Source organism: Aptenodytes patagonicus, chromosome Z (genome assembly GCF_965638725.1).
Source record: "Aptenodytes patagonicus chromosome Z, bAptPat1.pri.cur, whole genome shotgun sequence".
NCBI classification, from domain to species: domain Eukaryota; kingdom Metazoa; phylum Chordata; class Aves; order Sphenisciformes; family Spheniscidae; genus Aptenodytes; species Aptenodytes patagonicus.
The window spans coordinates 66,389,319-66,410,095 of record NC_134982.1 but is presented as its reverse complement, the minus strand read 5'-3'; the positions used below and the strand labels follow the sequence as shown (position 1 = coordinate 66,410,095).

General features: G+C 41.2%; 1 long non-coding RNA gene across 1 annotated transcript in view; it reads right to left on the bottom strand.

Moving 5' to 3' along the window:
* Positions 1-980: 980 nt before the first annotated feature.
* The window catches only part of LOC143172732 (uncharacterized), a 34,509-nt gene continuing 14,712 nt past the window's right edge, over positions 981-20,777 (bottom strand). Inside the window, exons 6-8 of the long non-coding RNA XR_012997402.1 lie at positions 16,912-17,063; positions 2,534-2,596; positions 981-1,061 (exon numbers count right to left, since the gene is read on the bottom strand). This is a non-coding gene — a long non-coding RNA (uncharacterized LOC143172732). The remainder of the gene's footprint in view (positions 1,062-2,533; positions 2,597-16,911; positions 17,064-20,777) is intronic.

The window sequence follows — 20,777 nt, the reverse complement described above, 5'->3', positions numbered from 1 at the left end:
CAAAATACTCCACAAAGCTATCATGCAGCCTATAGACCACAGAACAATGGAAAAGGATTTTCTTTTCCTTACAAAAGGATTCTCCTCCAAGTGCAGGCAGTTGACTCAGTAACATGTATTTACTATGCTCTTGTAGACTGATATTTGTTGCACATTTTTATACATCCAACAAGCTTGAAGAGTGATTTCTTTATTACAGCATACAACTACTTATATGAAATATGTGAGCTTCCATAAAATGCTTCAGCAGCCAGGACATTCATTACAAACAGAAATACAGAATGAGTCTTACTAAAGCAAGAACCTATATTTCGCTGTAAATAGCGTCTTCATCACCAGGGAACCATCACAAACGCTGGCAGGACACAGAAATATAGTTCTATTTGATACAAATTTACTTGTGGAAAACTAAATGAACAAGGTTCTTATTCTGCAGAGTTCAAAGATGCATTAAAGTCTTATTAATGTTGAAGTACAAGGACATGGAAAGAAGATAGGGAAATTCTTTCAGAGCCTTCAGTTTTATAATCTGCCAATCAAGTGTCAATCTATTGGAGCACAAACTTTGTTCCATCAATAGATGTAGCTCTTGTGATCTGTTGCTTCATATCTATGCATACTTCTACAGGCCTGTCAGCCTGACCTCGGTGCCAGGGAAGATTATGGAGCGGTTCATCTTGAGGGCGCTCACAAGACATGAGCGGGACAACCAGGGGATCCGGCCTAGCCAGCACGGGTTCATGAGAGGCAGGTCCTGCTTGACCAACCTGGTCTCCTTCTATGACCAGATGACCCGCCTAGTGGATGAGGGAAAGGCTGTGGATGTGGTCTACCTGGACTTCAGCAAGGCCTTTGACACTGTCTCCCACAGCATTCTCCTAGAGAAGCTGGCGGCTCACGGCTTAGACAGGTGTACTCTGCGCTGGGTCAAAAACTGGCTGGACGGCCGGGCCCAGAGAGTTGTGGTGAATGGAGTTACATCCAGTTGGCGGCCGGTCACAAGCGGTGTTCCGCAGGGCTCAGTTTTGGGGCCGGTCTTGTTTAATATCTTTATTGATGATCTGGATGAGGGGATTGAGTGCACCCTCAGTAAGTTTGCAGATGACACCAAGTTGGGCGGGAGTGTTGATCTGCTCGAGGGTAGGCAGGCTCTGCAGAGGGACCTGGACAGGCTGGATCGATGGGCCCAGGCCAACTGTATGAGGTTCAACAAGGCCAAGTGCCGGGTCCTGCATTTCGGCCACAACAACCCCATGCAGCGCTACAGGCTTGGGGAAGAGTGGCTGGAAAGCTGCCTGGCAGAAAAGGACCTGGGGGTGTTGCTCAACAGCCGGCTGAACATGAGCCAGCAGTGTGCCCAGGCAGCCAAGAAGGCCACTGGCATCCTGGCCTGTATCAGCAATAGTGTGGCCAGCAGGAGTAGGGAAGTGATTGTGCCCCGGTACTCGGCACTGGTGAGGCCACACCTCGAATACTGTGTTCAGTTTTGGGCCCCTCACTACAAGAAGGACGTTGAGGTGCTGGAGCGTGTCCAGAGAAGGGCAACGAGGCTGGTGAGGGGTCTGGAGAACAAGTCTTATGAGGAGCGGCTGAGGGAACTGGGGTTGTTTAGCCTGGAGAAAAGGAGGCTGAGGGGAGACCTCATCGCGCTCTACAACTCCCTGAAAGGAGGTTGTAGCGAGGTGAGTGTTGGTCTTTTCTCCGAAGTAACAAGTGATAGGACGAGAGGAAATGGCCTCAAGTTGCGGCAGGGGAGGTTTAGATTGGATGTAAGGAAAAACTTCTTTACTGGAGGAGTGGTTAAACATTGGAAGAGGCTGCCCAGGGAAGTGGTTGAGTCCCCATCCCTGGAGGTATTTAAAAGAGGAGTAGATGAGGCGCTTAGGGACATGGTTTAGTGGGTGGTGGTGTTGGGTTGACGGTTGGACTCGATGATCTTAGAGGTCTTTTCCAACCTCAATGATTCTATGATTCTATGATTCTACTTGGGTTAACAGTGTGCATCAGGTGGCCCAGGGCAGATACCAGACATTTGCAAGCAGAAGACACAAAGTTTTCAATCCTGTGGCTGATATAAGGAGTGCTACACTGAAGTGAAATGCTTGCAAATAATTTGTTTTCCTTTAGTGACTGGATATAAATAAGAAACTAGACTCCAATGAACAACATTGGGGTAATTTTAATTCTGCTTAGGTCTGATGTATCACTTCTTTTAATGGCTGAAAGAGAGTTTCCTTGTTTCCTGTGAAACCCTCTATAATAATGAAGTTTTTCTTCAGAGAGTTACAGAAGTATTTATCAAAAAAATGACAAAAGCTTAAATCGTTAGAAATACATGTTCAAAAAGTTGTATCATTTGTATATGTAACTATCTCAGTTTGTGGCCTGTTCTGTATTGATCTCTAGAACTCAAGATACTCTCCCAGAAGCAGGAGGGAGGATTTTTTCAGAGAAGTGATGTATCAGATGGCTAACAAAACAGAGTTCAGAAGATCACAAGACACACTCTTACCCCAGTCAGCAAGCCTCGTACCTGTAAGAGGGGCACATCTGGAGAGCAGCACCACTTCAGGACAAAGCTGGGGCTAGGGAGCACCTGCAAAAACAGTGTACCCCGAGAGATCAAAAGAAGAGTGGGTACATTAGCAAAAGTGGAAAAAAATCTGTATAGGACACGATTGATAGAGTTTTACTTCGTAACAAAACAGACCCAATCTTTGTTCAAAACATCACACATCAGTGCTGCAGTTCAGAATTAGTGACATTTCTATTCATCCACAGGAAATTCCATCCGAACAATCTATACTGGCTCACAACAACATTACATTACACTTCTAATTTTTGGGGAAATGTAGGCAAGCACCTTCACATTTTCTTCTGTATTGCCCCAGTGAACAAACTTAATAAGTGAGAGCATATATATTGCTAAGCCCCCAACTTATGCTACCAAATACCCTCCTCTGTTTCCCTCACAGGCCAGAATACATACAGAAAATTGCTATTTTGCACCCACTAAGTGGCAGATTGTGGTAAATTTACTTAGCACTTATGTATTAACACTCTGGACCTGATAACAGCCGTGGAAGGCCCCATGCGCCTCAACAGGCTTCAAGTTCACAGCTGAACTAGGGTACAATTTTTACTGCCAACTGCCATGTCATCTTTCCCCTTCCAAACTCCTTTTCATTGGTCATAAGTGCAAGATACAACACAGACGACCATAATAATCTGCATAGCACCTCAAATGAAAACCAGGCTGAAGCCTGAACTCTGTCATGGTAGCAATATAAATAATATTTATTCAGTGCTCCAATTAGTCAACTGCGTTTTTAAATAGCAGCAAAAGAAGGACAACTTATCAATTCATCAAACTTATGTTTAATGCATAGCCAAATGTACCATGAAGCAAGACAAACACACTCATAATGAACACACAGATTAATGAACCGAAGAACTCACATAACCTTTCTCGGCCAAATGATTTCCTACTCAACAAGCTATCTGAATGAGGTAAATGTACCTTTTATTAAGTAAAATATTATTCAACTTGTCTAGAAGTAGTAAGATCTGGTCCCCAAGTAGAATATTTATTCATGCATGCATTTATGTTAATAAAAATGTTAGGTTCTCACCTAGACTTTGGGCATCCACTACATAAATTTAAGAACTCCTGTAGTTATAAAATACAATATAATAAAGAGAACTCTTCTCAAATTTCTTCTGCCTTAGCCATCACCCATATAAAAGAAAAGTAGAATTATATGGTAAACTCTTAACACAACTGATACTTCCAGGAAGAATTAGTTATAAGCAAATGTGTAACACAAGCAAGGAACAATTTAATCAATAAAACGATTTATTTGAAAAGCACTGCTGTATTTTAAAAACTACAAAGTTGTACTTGATAACTGCCAGGGATACTTACCATACTGACAAAAACAGAAATCTAAACAAACCAGTTGCACATCAGAGTAACCGTTAGTGAACTCACCCAGCTTTTTAGCATGTAACCAACACCCAGAATTCAGAAGTTTCTGCAAATTTTACTCCAAATACTAGTAGTAGGATAATGAAGTCCTAGTCATTGACCAGACAGCCAGTGAGAAATTTGCACTAAGGCAGCCTTTGTTCCATAGGCCTTATTTCTGATTAATTAAGTTGTTGACAATTTTGTGAGAACATGATGAAGAGCTCAAGCAGCAGTTCCTACCATGATAGGGGCACCACCCTTTTCCTCAAGAGAAGACACCTTGAAAAGCTGTTGTGATTAAGAGAGAGTTACACTGGAGACAAATGTTTACGCCTCATGTGGAACTAAAACTTTACAACCTCTATATTGTTTTGGTTACTCCTTGATGCACAGAGAAACCCCTCACAACATCCATCCTCAGGAGATGGTCACAGGAGGTCCTGAGTGGGCATCACAGGCCCCACTGGATTCCACTGTCTCTGCTTGAGACCCTCCATCATAAATACATAATCCCCACTCTTCTACTCCTATGACCAGCAGTTGAACCACTTATTGTCTCACAGATGCCTACAGGCTGAAGGAAAAGTTTGATTTCTCTTTGTATTATGCAGGTTGCTTTTCATAGCTTAGAATAGATCCGCAAGTAAATAGGCAAGGCTTAAAAGGGGGAAATGCAAACAGAGTGCAGCTGTCTTCCTAATAACCTCCAATAAAGTCTTCTACTGGGATGTTCTCCAACCTACAAATACTTTCTGTGTAGAATATAATTAAAAAGAGAAGCCTTATAACTGTCCAAACATTTTCTTTATAGACCATGTCCAGAAAATGTTGCAGCATTCCCAGAGGAGCAAATAGAAAGACTTTGATGGAGAGACATTCACTGAGAGCAGACATTTTGAATTGGATGTTTGCCTTCTGGAAATTTCTTCTGTTTCATAGACATGGTGATGTGGTAAACCTTATCAAAAGTGGTGTTCTCAGGAAGGAATTATTTGAATAAGTTTTTATGTCAGCAGTTTTCCATTATAGCATACTAACTAGCAACAGCAATGGCTGAACAATACACAACGCTTGGAATATAGTAATGAATAATACCTGAGCCTCCCAGCACCTTAATTCTTTCTCTTCCAGTAATGTGTATATGTACAAAGAATCCCTCCAATATCCTTTAAAACTAATTTACAGAACTGTAGCTTTTAGTACTGGTAATGATAAACTCTCAAATTACGAATGTGTTCCTGCTACCTTGTAACTTTCTGGTTACCTAATCAACATCTTTAAACAGACCCACAGCAAGCTCTCCTGCTGTTCCACCAGAAGGTCTGCTAATTTTCAGCAGGTAATGACCAGCACAAGTAGGACAAAACTAGGGCTGGGGTTTCAGCCAAACATCTGTGGCAAAAGTATTAGAACTATGTTCAATAAAATACTTTGTGCATTTGTGTCAATTGCACCACATTAGTCAGTTTTGAGGAAAAAAAAATTCAAAGCAGTAATTGATTAAAATTCTTTCTGAATTTCACTTCAATATTACTTTTAAAATGCAACATTTCAAAAGGCAGAAATATTTTTTTCCTTCTTCTCCCAAGCTTTTGGAACTTCCAGGATGTCAAAAATATGTCAGTTATTCACACTGTTCAAGACACCCATTGTAATGTTCAGAAAAGCATACTTGACTTGCGAACACCTTGCATACATAAACTATAATGAACTAATGAACTCAGAATTCCTATCTAGTCAAATACCTCCAAAACACACATTAAAAACCAAATAAACAAAAACAAACCTTCAAAGAGCAGTTTTGTGTAGGGAATAGAAAGGAAACAAATCTTCGGAGTTCTTGCTTTAACTTGTAGGAGAAATCTTGCTGTGGAACTAGGTAATATAATAAGAATTTGGGCTATATTAATCTGAAGCACCTTAAGATCCAGATTCAACCCAATTTGTTTCAATTTATGCCCCATGTGCTCTTGTGTATGATGAGCTCCTAGACAGAATCAGAGTCCATATCATGTTTGCCATCCAAAATTCAAGAATAAATAAATCTGCAAGCCATACAACATCATCAGTGGCTTCCTCAAAAAAAGCAAGCTTAATTTCAAGGAATTACTTTAGGCACACTCTTTCAAAATAAGGGAAAAGATGAGGAGGGATACAACCTTGTGAAAGTCAAATAACAGTCCAAAGGATTTTCAGAAAAATTATGCCTAACGTCGCTACTCAAAAAGAAGTTCAGTGTCACCTGCTGTACAAGCTGGTTTCCATTCATAATGCTTAGAACTGTGTCGCACTGGATACCTGCTGTAAGAATCACAAAACCACTTCTAAGAAGGTGATGAGATATTCCAAATCAGTGGTAGTAAGAACATACTGCTATGCATAATGGGCCCCAAGAGATATGAAAAGAAACCTTCTTCACAGTATACACTCTAACTCCTTCCTCCTAAAAGTATCTGGTTTACGTCTCTAAATATATTCAAGTACAATTATGGTTACATATGCTTTAAAAACCTTTAGTTGTAGCTGCAGCAGCAGCCAGTCTTACATAACCAATTACATACACAGTACTTGTGTGAATACATACAAAGTATTTAATAACTTTAAAACCTTTCACATAATTGAGTCCTTGCAAGCAACAATTTTATAATGACATTGAGTTTCACCCCCAAGTTATTGATATATTTCTTGTCTGAACAGAAAGCCACCGTAGTAGGCAATCCATAGGCTGTCACAACTGGCTTCAAATCCATTCTTCCCACCGCCAGTGCACAAAAGAGCATGGTGGTCCTGGTTAGCCCACCCTATCCTCAGCAAAGGCCTGGTATGACTGTCCATGCCCCTTACACTCATCCTCTCTAGTCCATGCCAAGTGGACTGCAGTTTACATTCACGATTAAGATACTATAAATCTCTGTGTGGAGGTGTTTATTTCAGCTAGAGTAGCAGCTGACAATTCTCTTTGGAGAGACTATCCTGCCAGGCATGACGTGAAAACGAAACAGAAGGCAAGTCCTACTGCAAGTATTTTACACTGTAAGTTTCTCATAAGTCATAATTGAGCTAAACTTCTTGGCTTTTCTACCTGTGTTCCCATGGTTGTCTGAATGGATTTAGTTTGTTATTTCATGTCAGAAAATGGGAATCTTAAGATGCCCAAGATAAACTTTATAAAAATCACATTACATTTTTCAAGATATTATTCCCATTTATGTAAGATAGCATTAAAAAAAATAAACAAACCCCAAACCCACCCAAAAAAGACCGTGATCATATAGAGAAGTCATTAAATTAAGCCCATGAGACTAGACTAATAATCATCTGACTCTTTTAATAGAAGATGTTTTTCCTTTTATGATGGCAGGGATGGATAGCAGTTGCTTTTCAGTGAAAGACTAAGATTGCTCGACAAGAGACATACTCAGTAAGCAGGTCATATTTCTGTTCTTATTTAACACTTATGTGCAAGGGGAAGCAACAGAATGACATATTGTGCCAGCTGGTGTTTAAATATGCACTGTCACAATCCTGCTCCAGGGTGTACCAAAGTGGACTTTAAAGAATAATTGAAAATTACACAATAAAGCTTTGGGAGGAAATAGTCACATTATAACAGACTATACAAGCAATTTTAATGCAGCTGCTGCCATTACTTCTGAAATTTTACAGTCATTATGGAGATCTATGGATGTCAGTTCCTCAAGACCAAGAAGAGGTTGAAGAAAAGATTAGTGAAGTGTTGGGAACAGAAGCTGATTTATTTCAAAAAGGCAAAAAGTATATTGGGTATGCATATTCTTATTCCACAGTAATGGCAGTTCACACACTGTACATGGAGAAGTTTATGCAAGAAGCAGGGAAAAACTTAATATTTCAATTTTTATCTCAACTCAAACTGAACTGTGAATTTAGTTTATCAGTGATTGCTTGTTTTTCTTTATAATTTCTTTTTCACTGGAAGAGAAAGTTGTAACTGGGACTACTGTTAGAAACGACTACTAGTTAGAAAAATCTTTTTTTCATTGTTCAGGAGTTATGGTTAAAATAGGAATAATTCAAATTAGGCATAACATTTAATATTAATATTTTTCTTAACCATTAACCATTACACCTTCTCTCAACTAATAGTAAATTCGTCATCATTTAGAACCTCTTTAAAAGATAAGAAGCCAAAGCTCAACGCTATTTAGTAGTCTGGTTAGGAAAAATACTCCTCCCTGGCAGAAGTTAAAAGCCATTCATATGATACAGGTCATTATTCTCAATAATTACAATAAGCATTAGATTCTTTATTTTTTAAAAGCACCCACCTTACAGAGTCTCTCTTTAAAAAGCTGCATTCACTACATTCTGATGTTTTATATTGGTAATTTATCTTGCATTTTGTATAATTACATTATGCAAATGGTATTAAAAATTGCTTTCTCTCACAAACAGCCTATAGCTTCCTGAGCTTATATACAAAATGCACATAGGTTCATAAGTGTGTGTATATATATACACACTTATGTATACATATATAAGTGTTGCTGACTCAGTTAATCTCTATCCAACACAGGAAGACACGGTAAGTTGAAAGAACTGGAGATTGAACCAATGTCTCTACCATCACTCTGAAGTCAAAACAAATTATGGGAAAATGTTGTAAGTAGGCTAAATTGGGAAAATACATTAGTCATCAAATTAGACAAAAAAATCTTGGACCTGTGGCACAGACTGCCTGGCAACTTACTACATTTTAGAAGAGAGTGCTAATAATTGGGACACCGACTAGAAAACATGTCACCAACCAATTTTAATATGAAGAATCCAGGGAGGAATATCTCCTCAAACCTCATGGTTTTCAGAATAACATTTTGTATCAGTTAAATTCTCTGTCAAGGAATATGTAAGAGCTGTGTGACAGAATTTCTGATTAAAACTGTGGAGCATGAATTGAATCTCCCCCTGTACTCGGCCCTGGTGAGGCCACATCTTGAATACTGTGTTCAGTTTTGGGCCCCTCACTACAAGAAGGACGTTGAGGTGCTGGAGCGTGTCCAGAGAAGGGCAACGAGGCTGGTGAGGGGTCTGGAGCACAAGTCTTCTGAGGAGCGGCTGAGGGAACTGGAGTTGTTTAGCCTGGAGAAAAGGAGGCTGAGGGGAGACCTCATCGCTCTCTATAACTACCTGAGAGGAGGTTGTAGCGAGGTGGGTGTTGGTCTCTTCTCCCAAGTAACAAGTGATAGGACAAGAGGAAATGGCCTCAGGTTGCGCCAGGGGAGGTTTAGATTGGATATTAGGAAAAATTTATTCACTGAAAGGGTTGTCAAGCATTGGAACAGGGAAGTGATTGAGTCACAATCCCTGGAGGTATTTAAAAGACATGTAGATGTGGTGCTTAGGGACACGGTTTAGTGGTGGACTTGGCAGTGCTAGGTTAACGGTTGGACTCGATGATCTTAGAGGTCTTTTCCAACCGAAATGATTCTATGATTCTATGAATTCCAGAGCTGCCACAACCTGGGAGTGAAGGGGATCTCCTCAGGGGCCTCCAACAAGTATGGTGGTTCCTCAGGCAGATGATAGGTTCAGTCTGGCTCTTCCTGGATGACTGGTTATTCCAGGCTGAGTAAAAATACCAGATTGGGCCCTTTGCTCCCCTGCCCCTTCTTCGTTCAAGGCAGAACAGGAGCACTGTATCAGTCTCACATGTTTTTGCAGACTGGAAAGCATTTCCTGCCCAGAACTACTTCTAGATGAATAATCTTGTTAAAATTTAATTTCTACTAACTACAAGGCCTCTGTACTTCTCTGGCTTTACACTAGTTTTTCTGAAGAACTCCAAAAATTAGCTTGTCTGAATTCCCCACCTACTTCTGTTTTTTAAGCAGTATGCAAACTCTGCTGTTTACCATGTAACATTTTGAGACCATGTCTTGCTATCATACCAAATAAAGAAAATAGATTGAAGCAGCCAGCTCCTTCATCCTGAAGCAACCTATGCTTCATACAAACAGCAGAACTACTTGGAGTATTCAGTTAACAATGATGCCCTCTTTTCAGAAAAACTGCAAGCTAAGCAGCTTTTAGCCTGATGATGCATATTAGAGGATTAGCTGTTAAGTCTACTTTAAATAGTCTCTCTTTTCATTTCAGATTTGTATATGCAGTTTAGACAACTCTGCCCATTAATCAGGTGTTATAGCAAATGAGTGGCTGGTTAGAGGCTACAGATGAGATTCATGGTCTTATCTAATTATAGGCACCTGAAAGCTGGGCATCTCATCTAAGCTGGTTAAGTGGGCTCCTTCTGTAATCAGTAAAGTAGCCATCCTCAAATGGGAATACATTCTACCATCCTGTTCCACAAGCTGAATCCTACTGTGGGAATACACTGGTCACAGAAGGAGTTTTGGTCCCTAACTTTTACATGGTTACAATTAGATGATAGGAACCTATCTTCTCTCTTAAGAAAATAGAGAAAATTGCTTAAGATCTTATATTGCACACAATAGATCAATGGTGGCTGTCGTTTTCATTGATTTGTTTCATGATTTCTCATCTCTAAAGTCATTCAAAATGGAAAGATATATAGCACTTTTTGTGCATGGAAAGAACCACAGTAAATTCAGGTCAGGCTTGGTCTGATAACAAAATGGCTTTTCCGAAAAGGTATGCAGTATCTTGCTGGAGAGCCAACAATGAGCTCTGGGCTACTGTCACAATGTAGTTATCCAAAGACAAGGAGGGGCAGAAGAAATTACATAATAGAGAAAAGAAAATGAATATTTTTCTCACTGTGACTCTCATTCCTTCTAGTGCACACAATAAAGAGAAAAGAAATAATGAAAAAAATTACTGCCCACCCAGCTGCCTTCCAAAAATGGCTCCTTGGAGCTTTTGTTTTCATTGAAGCAGATAGAAACAGCTACAATTTCTGTCCAGAGAATGGCATTCACCCTTACGGACAACAATTCTGCATTCAAATAGGAATAAAAGTGCCTTCATACAAAATTACTGCTGTCATATTTGCTGCCTGTCAGTGAGAAGCCAGATTTGTGAATAGGCAATTTTTGAAAATTAGATTGTCCTATTAAGTATATAGAATCATACTTTCAGTTAATGTAAACAGTTCTGTCAATAGAACTATGCGTTCTTATGTCTGATCTTCCATCCCCCTGTTTGTACCAGAAAGAGCAAATCATTAATGAGGGTTTCAGTCATAACAGACATAACATGAAGAACGTCATGATATAATAGTACTGTGAAAAAGAAACAATTGCTATTTTTAAGTCTCCCTTGGGTGCATTTGCAAAGTTGGTGCTCATGGGTGAACTGGCATTCATGACTCCAGAGACTGAAAACTGATATTAAATCCATTGAGCATCCAAACTCTACCCTGAATACAGAATTACTAAATTCCTGGTTGAGATGCTATGGCACTTATCACCAGTATTTGAAATGCTTGAAATTACTCAAGTTCCTCAACACAAGCAACAAAGAAGAGGAATTCACAGCACCATGTGAACACATACTCAGGATGCTTCCTGCCTCAAGAAACACACAGTCTAATGCAAAGGACAACTGAGAGACTAGGTAAGAAAATACTAAGAAACGAGAACAAATAGCAAGCAGATGTGTGGTTTCCACACAACAGCAACTCATCTGTTACCACAACATCTACAAACACTTGGATGAAAGAGTCTATGAAGGATGAGAATGAAACAGGGTTGCAGACACTTGCAGAGAGCTCCTCCCAAATTTAAGTAAACACATGAGAGAAAGTGTAGTTCTTGTCTTGAAATAAATATCATAAATTAGTAGAACTTCTAAGAAGGCCTGTTCAGAAGCAGGGTTCAATTTCTCAATACCAAGTAATAAACAAAAGATAAGCAAGGGAACATGAGTGCTTCAGAAGTGAAGATAATGCATGTATGACTGGCATTGTAGAGAAACACCTCACACAGATGAAGACAGAAAAGTTGGTCAAAACTGATCTTTGTGCATTCTGCACTGCTACAAAGAATATTTCTCAAGGCCAGAGAAAAGCCTATTGCTGCAAGCAAGTGGTAATGAGATGATGGCCTAGATAAAGATTTCAGCTGTGTGGCTGCATGAGAAAACATATTCTGCAGAAAAAGTCTTCAATACATGCACTTCGGGTGTCAGAATCTCAAGAGGAGTAAAAAAAGAACAACTGTAAAAAGATGAAGGAAAGATGAGCTGGGAAGAGTGCAGTTATGTTGCACTTCATCAGTATGATATCTCAGTGACACACTGTACAGAGTGAAAAGTGCAGGAGGAGATAGCAATTTGAAGAGTGAGTCAATAGTGGCAAAGCAGCAAGGGAGAAGTACAGCTAGTTATCAAGGAAGGTAGAAGAACAGGAGCTGGCAGAACAAATGCCTAATGCAGCACTAACCGCACTGTGGGACTGACAACAGAGCAGGAGCACAGGTATAGTCACCCAGAGACAAAACAGAGCTCACAAGATAAGACAAGGTTGCAACTTGGCAGGGTGAAACTTTTGGGATGGGGACAGAGACCCCAAAAGATAAAGATGAGCAAGAAATGGACAGAATCTGCAAGAATATTCAAGGAACAAAAGACAGGATGTAGAGAGCTGAGAGGAGATGAGAAAGCATCAAAGCTAGAAGTCTAGACGTCATGGAAAGACCAAGTGACAGGCATGGTGACAGCCCTCAACTCAGTGATGAGAGGAAACCAGTTATGATCAAAGTGGGAGGACTCTGCACAATGGATCAGACATGAAGCCTCATAGGTAAACACAAGAACCAAATTGGGGCTGCAGGCCACATAAAGACAATAAAGGTAAAGATCAGGGGGTAGGTGAGTCAACACTGAAGCTCACCATAGAGAAAGGCTGGAGACTGCCAGAAGATACTGCTTCACACACTGTCAAGACAAAACGAAATTCTCCACAAAGCATGCTGCCCTGGTAAGTTGTGGAGGCAGACAATATCAGCAGCTTCAAAGAGGGACTGGACAAATTAATGGACAACTTCATCATAAAAGATACTAATGGGAAAAGGCACAATGCACTCTCTTTCACATCACAGTACTGGACACACGATACTCCTCCAGTCACTCATTTGAAATGTCTGGTCAAACCTTGAGTAGAAAATTTTAACCAAATGCAGCTAAAACATAAAAGGTTGTTATGGGCACTACAGAATATTTTTCTGCCAACCTAACTCTGGAAACTGAGTCGATTATTATTTTCTGAAACTTTTCGAAGAAGAAATAATTATAGCCTGAGGATGAAAGTGGCATGAGAAATAGAGACCTCAATAACAGAACCTTTAGTGAGGAATCAACCAGCGCTATAAAATGTCATCCTCTAGGTTAAAACCAGAGAAATTATTTAGATGGTAAGTGACTTTGTTAATTTTTTTATTGTTTTGCATGGTCCCTAGCAAAAAGGGACCTGTTTCATCTAATTATTACTATATTGAATCACATACACAATCTTGCAGAACAATTGCTGGTATAAATGTTAGCCTTTGCTGATTCACCTCAGGAGACTCCTCTTGTCCATGAAGGGACCAAGGATGTGAGGAGGGAGATAAATGTTCTGGTTTCTGTACAACGGCATCAGTATGACTTTCAGGGAACATTAAGTCTGTTCTTGCACACCTCTCAGGAACAATTCCAGAAAAAGAAATCACGCACACAATTTTTGAAGACACATTCATCTCTCCACAGAAGAACAGGTACTGCCCTTTGACATAGAGATGGGATTACAACTTCACCTATTGAAGACATGGAAAATTAAGAAAAGAGTAAAAGTAAAGAACAATACTAATAAAGACAGAGCTTGAGAGTCTTACTCTAGGATGTCTTCATGAAACAGTAAGTCAGCCTTCATTATACAAATCACTACAGTGCTTAGAGGCACCTTAACCCCAGTTTGTTAACTCCACAGTCTTCTGTGGTTTTAGTCCCGTGTTTGCACAGACTTTTCTTTAAAGTGTGTTCAGTCCAGGTGTAAAACAAAGAAAAACTGACAAATGCAAACACAGGACTGAAGAAAAACAGGGTGGGGAGTGGAGGAGGTTATTGCAGCTAAACAATTAATTAAGCATTTAATTATCCAAAGTGCAAACCTAAGCATGTGTTTGATCTAGTCATTTACTCAAGCATGCAAGTCATCCACATCATTTGCATAGTTAGAGTAGAGGCTGAAGTATTTCATGGAGCAGGGCTTTGGTCCATGCAATGGAAGTATGAAATCTCAAGATCCTTCCATGCCTTCGCCATTGCTTTCCATCAAGTTTACAATGAAGAAAATAGAAAATAGAAGGACATATCTGATGAGCCAATGTTTGCAACAAAATTAAGATTAAAAGAGTGGCACAAATTAGAAGTAGTTTGATAGTCATTAACAAGTATTCCTGACAACATAGCATCCAATCTCTGCATTCCAAATCCAGGATAACCACCTTTTACCTCTTATTTATACATGCAGCACTCTTCACAACTACTGTGTTGGGTCCAGCCTGAAGCTGATGAATTTTCACTTTCTTATGCATCAGGAAGGACAGGGAAGGGCAAATGGGGGCTATATACTCCGTTAATCACTATGGGAAAAGGAAGTGTACTGTCAAAATTTAAATTAATCTGTCTTGAAACCTTTGGGACTTTCATTAAGAAGTAAATTCTTACTAAGAAACATGTAAGTTAAATTTTAAAAATGCAATAAATCAAGCTTAAGTTTTCCTATTCATGTTCTTTCTACAAGTAAGTGGCTTAAATTAAAGCCTACAGGAGAAAGAAATTTCAGTAACAAAGCTTTAAAAAGCAAGAAGAAACCTTTAATATTCTAAACGGTTTATAAATGAAGTAGTTGAATCTGTATCTCCATAGCTCCAAGAAGGTTTGTTGCTTTACTTCTTACCTTTTGAATGAGTTATATATCTGTATGTACCTGTACTATTTCTATGGTTATTTTGGTAATGCTTTTCATTCTGCTGTTTTTCCATGGACTCTGACTCCCCAGCATTCCCAGGACAGCAACCTTCACTCACCAGTACTTAACTGACAATGTCCACATCAGCACCTTTGAAGACTTTTCTTTGTCAAACTAGTCAGCTTCCTAAACCTGAATCTAGAATAGATATAAAACCTGAAGGCATAGCAATAGCAGAGCAGAAACAGAACCACAAAGCCCAAAACTGGGACCTTCCTAAAGAAGCAATAAGCTTTTCCTCTGAGAAGGTGAAACAGACGCTAAAAAAGCATGTGCTCTAGGGATATACATGTTTTGAAGAAGCTCTTCAGTGCTGTTGTATTCACACAGTGATCACAGTGTTCCCCTTCCTCCACTGCAAACAGATAAAATTTCTGGCAAACTGAGGTGCAAGGAGTGGCTGATATGTCAGTGTGTACCCAAGACTGCATCAGGAGCTGAGGCAGAAGCTTATCTAGACCTGGCCATGGAGAAACGCTCTGAGGTCTAGACACACGGAGAGGAAACTGACATATTTTAAATCATAGTGGGCCCAAAACATCACAGTTGGTGAAGTGGATGGCTGTAACCAAGATACCAGGTCTGCAAGTGGGAGCATCCTGGAATTTCACCCCAAAGGCAGCAAAAATCAGTAAGTTTTTTACTCAAAAGCATGTCTCCAAGAAAAACTAAGGGAAAAGGGGCAACCAGTCCTTTAACAAGGACAGACCCCTACCTGGGAAATACAGGAAGAGAGAAAATCAGGGAAAAAAAAAGAAAATGACAAGTTGTTTTCTAAATGTTTTCTCAGTGCCTCAGTGTTAAAGGACCAACTTATTTTTCTTCTGGGTTGTTTGGCACTCAGCCCATGGGCACCGTCTTTCCAGGGGATTTTAAGAATGCCACAGAGGTGGCATCTATATTTATTTTCTCCTGTACACTGGAGAAAGCTGCACAAATAGGAAGGTAAAAGCTTTAAAAGACTACAAGGAAAAAAATCAAGATGCTGAAAGAGAACAGACCTGAGGGAAGAAAGGACTTCAGAGTTGACTGGAACATGGTTGCAAGAGTCTGACCAGAATGAGGAGAAAGCAGAGGAATGAAGAAACAAATGGAAGGAAACAGGAAGGTAACTGCCCTGGAGGAATATTTATCATTGAAACAGTTTTGAAGTAAAACTTTCTCTCTTTTCAGTTTGTGTGTTTCTGACCATAAAGAAAAATACCTGTCACACTTTTTCTAATTAGCTGTAATACACAAGGCCAGAACAATAGCTCTTTACCTCAAGAAAAGTCTAAATCAAAATCCCTCTTAGAAGCCAAAGCCAAGAATAAATGTGTGCATTTAGGTAATTTTTTCTGAATTTAATCTGCACAGTATCTGTAGTGGCCAGCTCCTTCATAAAGCTAAAGAAACCACAAAACACCTAAAAGATATGTTAGTTTAAAATGCATTATAGAAAGCTATCATTTAAGAATTCAGAAGGACTGACAATATTGATACAAAACTTACTCACTTGTGACCACAATCACCGGAGACATTAGTTCATAACAAGTACTTATATGTGTGAACAATTTAGAAAATACAAGGTCATATTCTACCTAAAAATGGTTTAAGTTCCTGTAGCTAAAGCCTTCTGCTCACAGAATGCTTTCAAATATATCTAAGCTCTTACAAGGCACTGATTGGTATTATAAAGTGGAGGATGTAACAAAGATATTAGCAACAAGTTGTCCTCTTGCATGCAGGGATTACAGTCCTTGTGAATTCCAGGAATATAATCTTTCTGTTATAAGCTCTGTCATCACCATTACTAGGCAGAGGTATTAGGAAAGCATCAGGAGGCTAGCTGAGAGTGTTATGATAAAAGTTTGGAATCACATTCACTTGAAAAACATAAAGATAATGAGGTAGTCCTGGACAAGCACTGGCCATGCAATTAAGTTGTTTCACAATTAAAATTAGGCATGTAATTGCACATACATTTACATACCTCCTGGGAGCACTTGCAGAAGTTTTGCCTCAGCGAACAGTATAATCAGCTATACTTATCACCATGTTCTGTTTAGGAGTTAAGGTGTATCTTTCATTAATGAAAGTGTAGAGGCAGGAAGATGGAGAGAAAATTCAGGTCTTCCTCAAGTACTGTCAAGAGATTAAAAAATAGAAAAGTAAAATCTCTGTGACACTACATTATCTCCTAGAATTATCTCCTACTTTTACAAGAAGATTCCAGCTTCACACATAACGTATATAATTATAGGAAAACAAAAAAAAAAACCCACATGAATGCAGTCAAGAACCAAACCAAATGAAAAAATGTCCACTCATTTTTCTGGGTAGTTCCCTACTTAAGAGCCTCACTTCTGCTATATCAATCTTCTCTCTGATATTTACAGAAAAGTCAAGAATTTTCTAAGGCAAAGATGCTAAGATCAGAAAAACTAGGTAACGCAATAGACAGACAGACAGACAGACAGACAGCTAGCTAGCTAGCTAGGTAATAAATGGAAGTACTTCCTTGACATCCTTTGTCATTTAGTCCCTAGAATTACCAAAGCAAGTTTCTGTAAGAATGTGAACACCACGGCAATGCAGTGGGCTCAGCTGTTACACTGGCTAAATTCAACAACCATACTACATCAGAGGAGTTAGGAACGTGCGCACGCCGGCAGGGCTATGACATTATTGGCATCACGGAGACATGGTGGGATGGCTCCTATGACTGGAGTGTTGGGATGGAGGGATACAGGCTCTTTAGGAAGGACAGGCAGGGGAGACGAGGAGGGGGTATTGCCCTCTATGTCAACCACCACCTGGACTGCATGGAGCTCCGCCTGGGGATGGATGAGGAGCCGATCGAGAGCTTATGGGTCAGGATTAAAGGGAGGGCAGGGACAGGTGACATTACAGTGGGGGTCTGCTACAGGCCACCCGACCAGGAAGACCGAGCGGATGAGGCCCTCTATAGACAGATAGAAGCAGCCTCACGCTCACAAGCCCTGGTCCACATGGGGGACTTCAACCACCCCGACATCTGTTGGAAGGACAACACGGCAGGGCATAAGCAATCCCGGAGGTTCCTGGCATGTGTCAATGGTAACTTCCTTCTCCAAGTGGTAGAGGACCCAATGAAGAGAGGTGCTATGCTGGACCTTGTTCTCACCAGCAAGGAGGGGCTGGTGGGGAATGTGAAACTCAAGGGCAGTCTGGGCTGCAGTGACCATGAAATGGTGGAGTTCAAGGTCCTTAGGGCACCGAGGAGGGCGCACAACAAGGTCACTACCCTGGACTTCAGGAGAGCAGACTTTGGCCTCTTCAGGGATCTGCTTGATAGAGTGCCACGGGACAAAGCCCTGGAGGGAAGAGGGGCCCAAGAAAGCTGGGTAATATTCAAGGATCACCTCCTCCAAGCTCAGGAGCGATGCATCCCAAGAAAGAGGAAGTCAGGCAAAAATGCCAGGAAGCCTGCATGGATGGACAAGGAGCTCCTGGACAAACCAAACACAAAAAGGAAGCCTACAGAGGGTGGAAGCGAGGACAGGTAGCCTGGGAAGAATACAGAGAAATTGTCTGAGCAGCCAGGGATCAGGTTAGGAAAGCTAAAGCCCTGATAGAATTAAATCTGGCCAGGGATGTCAAGGGCAACAAGAAAAGATTCTATAGGTATGTCAGGGATAAAAGGAAGACGAGGGAAAATAAGGGCCCTCTCCGGAATGAAACAGGAGACCTGGTTACCTGGGATATGGAGAAGGCGGAGGTACTCAATGACTTTTTTGCTTGGTCTTCACCAGCAAGGGCTCGAGCCTCACCGCCCAAGCTGCAGAAGGCAAAGGCAGGGACTGGGAGAATGAAGAGCCACCCACTGTGGGAGAACATCAGGTTTGAGACCATCTAAGGCACCTGAAGGTGCGCAAGTCCATGAGACCCAATGAGATCCATCCGCAGGTCCTGAAGGAACTGGTGGATGAAGCTGCTAAGCCTCTATCCATCATATTTGAGAAGTCGTGGCAGTCCGGAGAAGTTCCCACTGACTGGGAAAGGGGAAACATAACCCCCATTTTTAAAAAGGGAGAAAAGTAAGACCGGGGGAACTACAGGCCAGTCAATCTCAGGTCTGTGCTTGGGAAGATCATGGAACAGATCCTCCTGGAAGCTATGCTAAGGCACATGGAGGACAGGGAGGGGATTCGAGACAGCCAGCATGATTTCACCAAGGGCAGGTCCTGACTGACTAACCTAGTGGCCTTCTATGATGGACTGACTACATCAGTGGACATGGGAAGGGCTACAGATGTCATCTATCTGGACCTCTGTTAAGGCCTTTGACACGGTCCCCCACAACATCCTTCTCTCTAAACTGGAGAGCTATGGGTTTGATGGGTGGACTGTCCAGTGGGTGAGGAATTGGTTAGATGGTCACATCCAGAGGGTAGTGGTCAACGGCTCAATGTCCAGATGGAGGTTGGTGACGAGTGGCGTCCTGCAGGGGTCCATATTGGGACCAGTACTGTTTAATATCTTCATCAGTGACATAGACAGTGGGATTGAGTGCACCCTCAGCAAGTTTGCAGATGACACTAAGCTGAGTGGTGTGGTCGAGATGCCAGAGGGATGGGATGCCATCCAGAGGAACCTGGACAAGCTGAGAAGTGGGCCTTTGTGAACCTCATGAGGTTTAACAAGGCCAAGTGCAGGGTCCTGCACCTGGGTCGGGGCAAGCCCTGGTATCAATACAGGCTGGGGGATGAAGGGATTGAGAGCAGCCCTGCTGAGAAGGACTTGGGGCTACTGGTGGATGAAAAGCTGGACGTGAGCAGGCAATGTGCGCTCGCAGCCCAGAAGGCCAACCGTATCCTGGGCTGCATCAAAAGCAGCGTGGCCAGCAGGTCGAGGGAGGTGATTCTGCCCCTCTACTCTGCTCTGGTGAGACCCCACCTGGAGTACTGCAACCAGCTCTGGAGCCCTCAGCAGAAGGAAGACACGGACCTGTTGGAGCGGGCCACGAAGGGCCATGAAAATGATCAGGGGGATGGAACACCTCTCCAATGAAGAAAAGCTGAGAGAGTTGAGGTTGTTCAGCCTGGAGAAGAGAAGGCTTCGGGGAGACCTTATTGCAGCCTATCAGTACTTAAAGGGGGCTTATAAAAAAAGATGGCGGCAGACTTTGTAGCAGGGCAAGAGGGAATGGTTTTAAACTAAAGGGGGGTAGATTCAGACTAGATATAAGGAAGACATTTTTTACGCTGAGGGTTGTGAAACACTGGGACAGGTTTCCCAGAGAGGTGGTGGATGCCCCATCCCTGGAAACATTCAAGGTCAGGTTAGACGGGGCTCTGAGCAACCTGATTTAGTTGAAGATGTCCCTGCCCACGGCAAGAGGGTTGGACTAGATGACATTTAGAGGTCCCTTCCAACCCAAACTATTCTATGATTCTATGACTCCAAACAGATGTAAAATCTCTTCACTAAATGCAGCAGAAATAATCCCCACAAGTCTATTAATGTCGATATGTAATTAAGTTTTCATAATATCAAGAATTTTAGACTCAAAAGGGAATGTCAGCACAATTTGATGCCAACAATGAGATTGTTGGCTTTTTGGGAAACAAATTAATGATCTTATAAAAGAAAGACTCCATTGAAAGAGTATCACTTGAAGAAGACCATGGCCTGTGTTGAATTGCGTTACACTCAATTATATTCTCTTCATATTTACTGCATGGATTTAGTCTCTTATTTATGTGAATGTCCTTTAATGTGCTAGTTAAAACTGCAGACTTTATTGCCTAATGTCTCAGAGATACATAGGGCTTTCTGCCTCCTAGGGGAAGGAGGAGAGGAAGAGAGAACACTGTA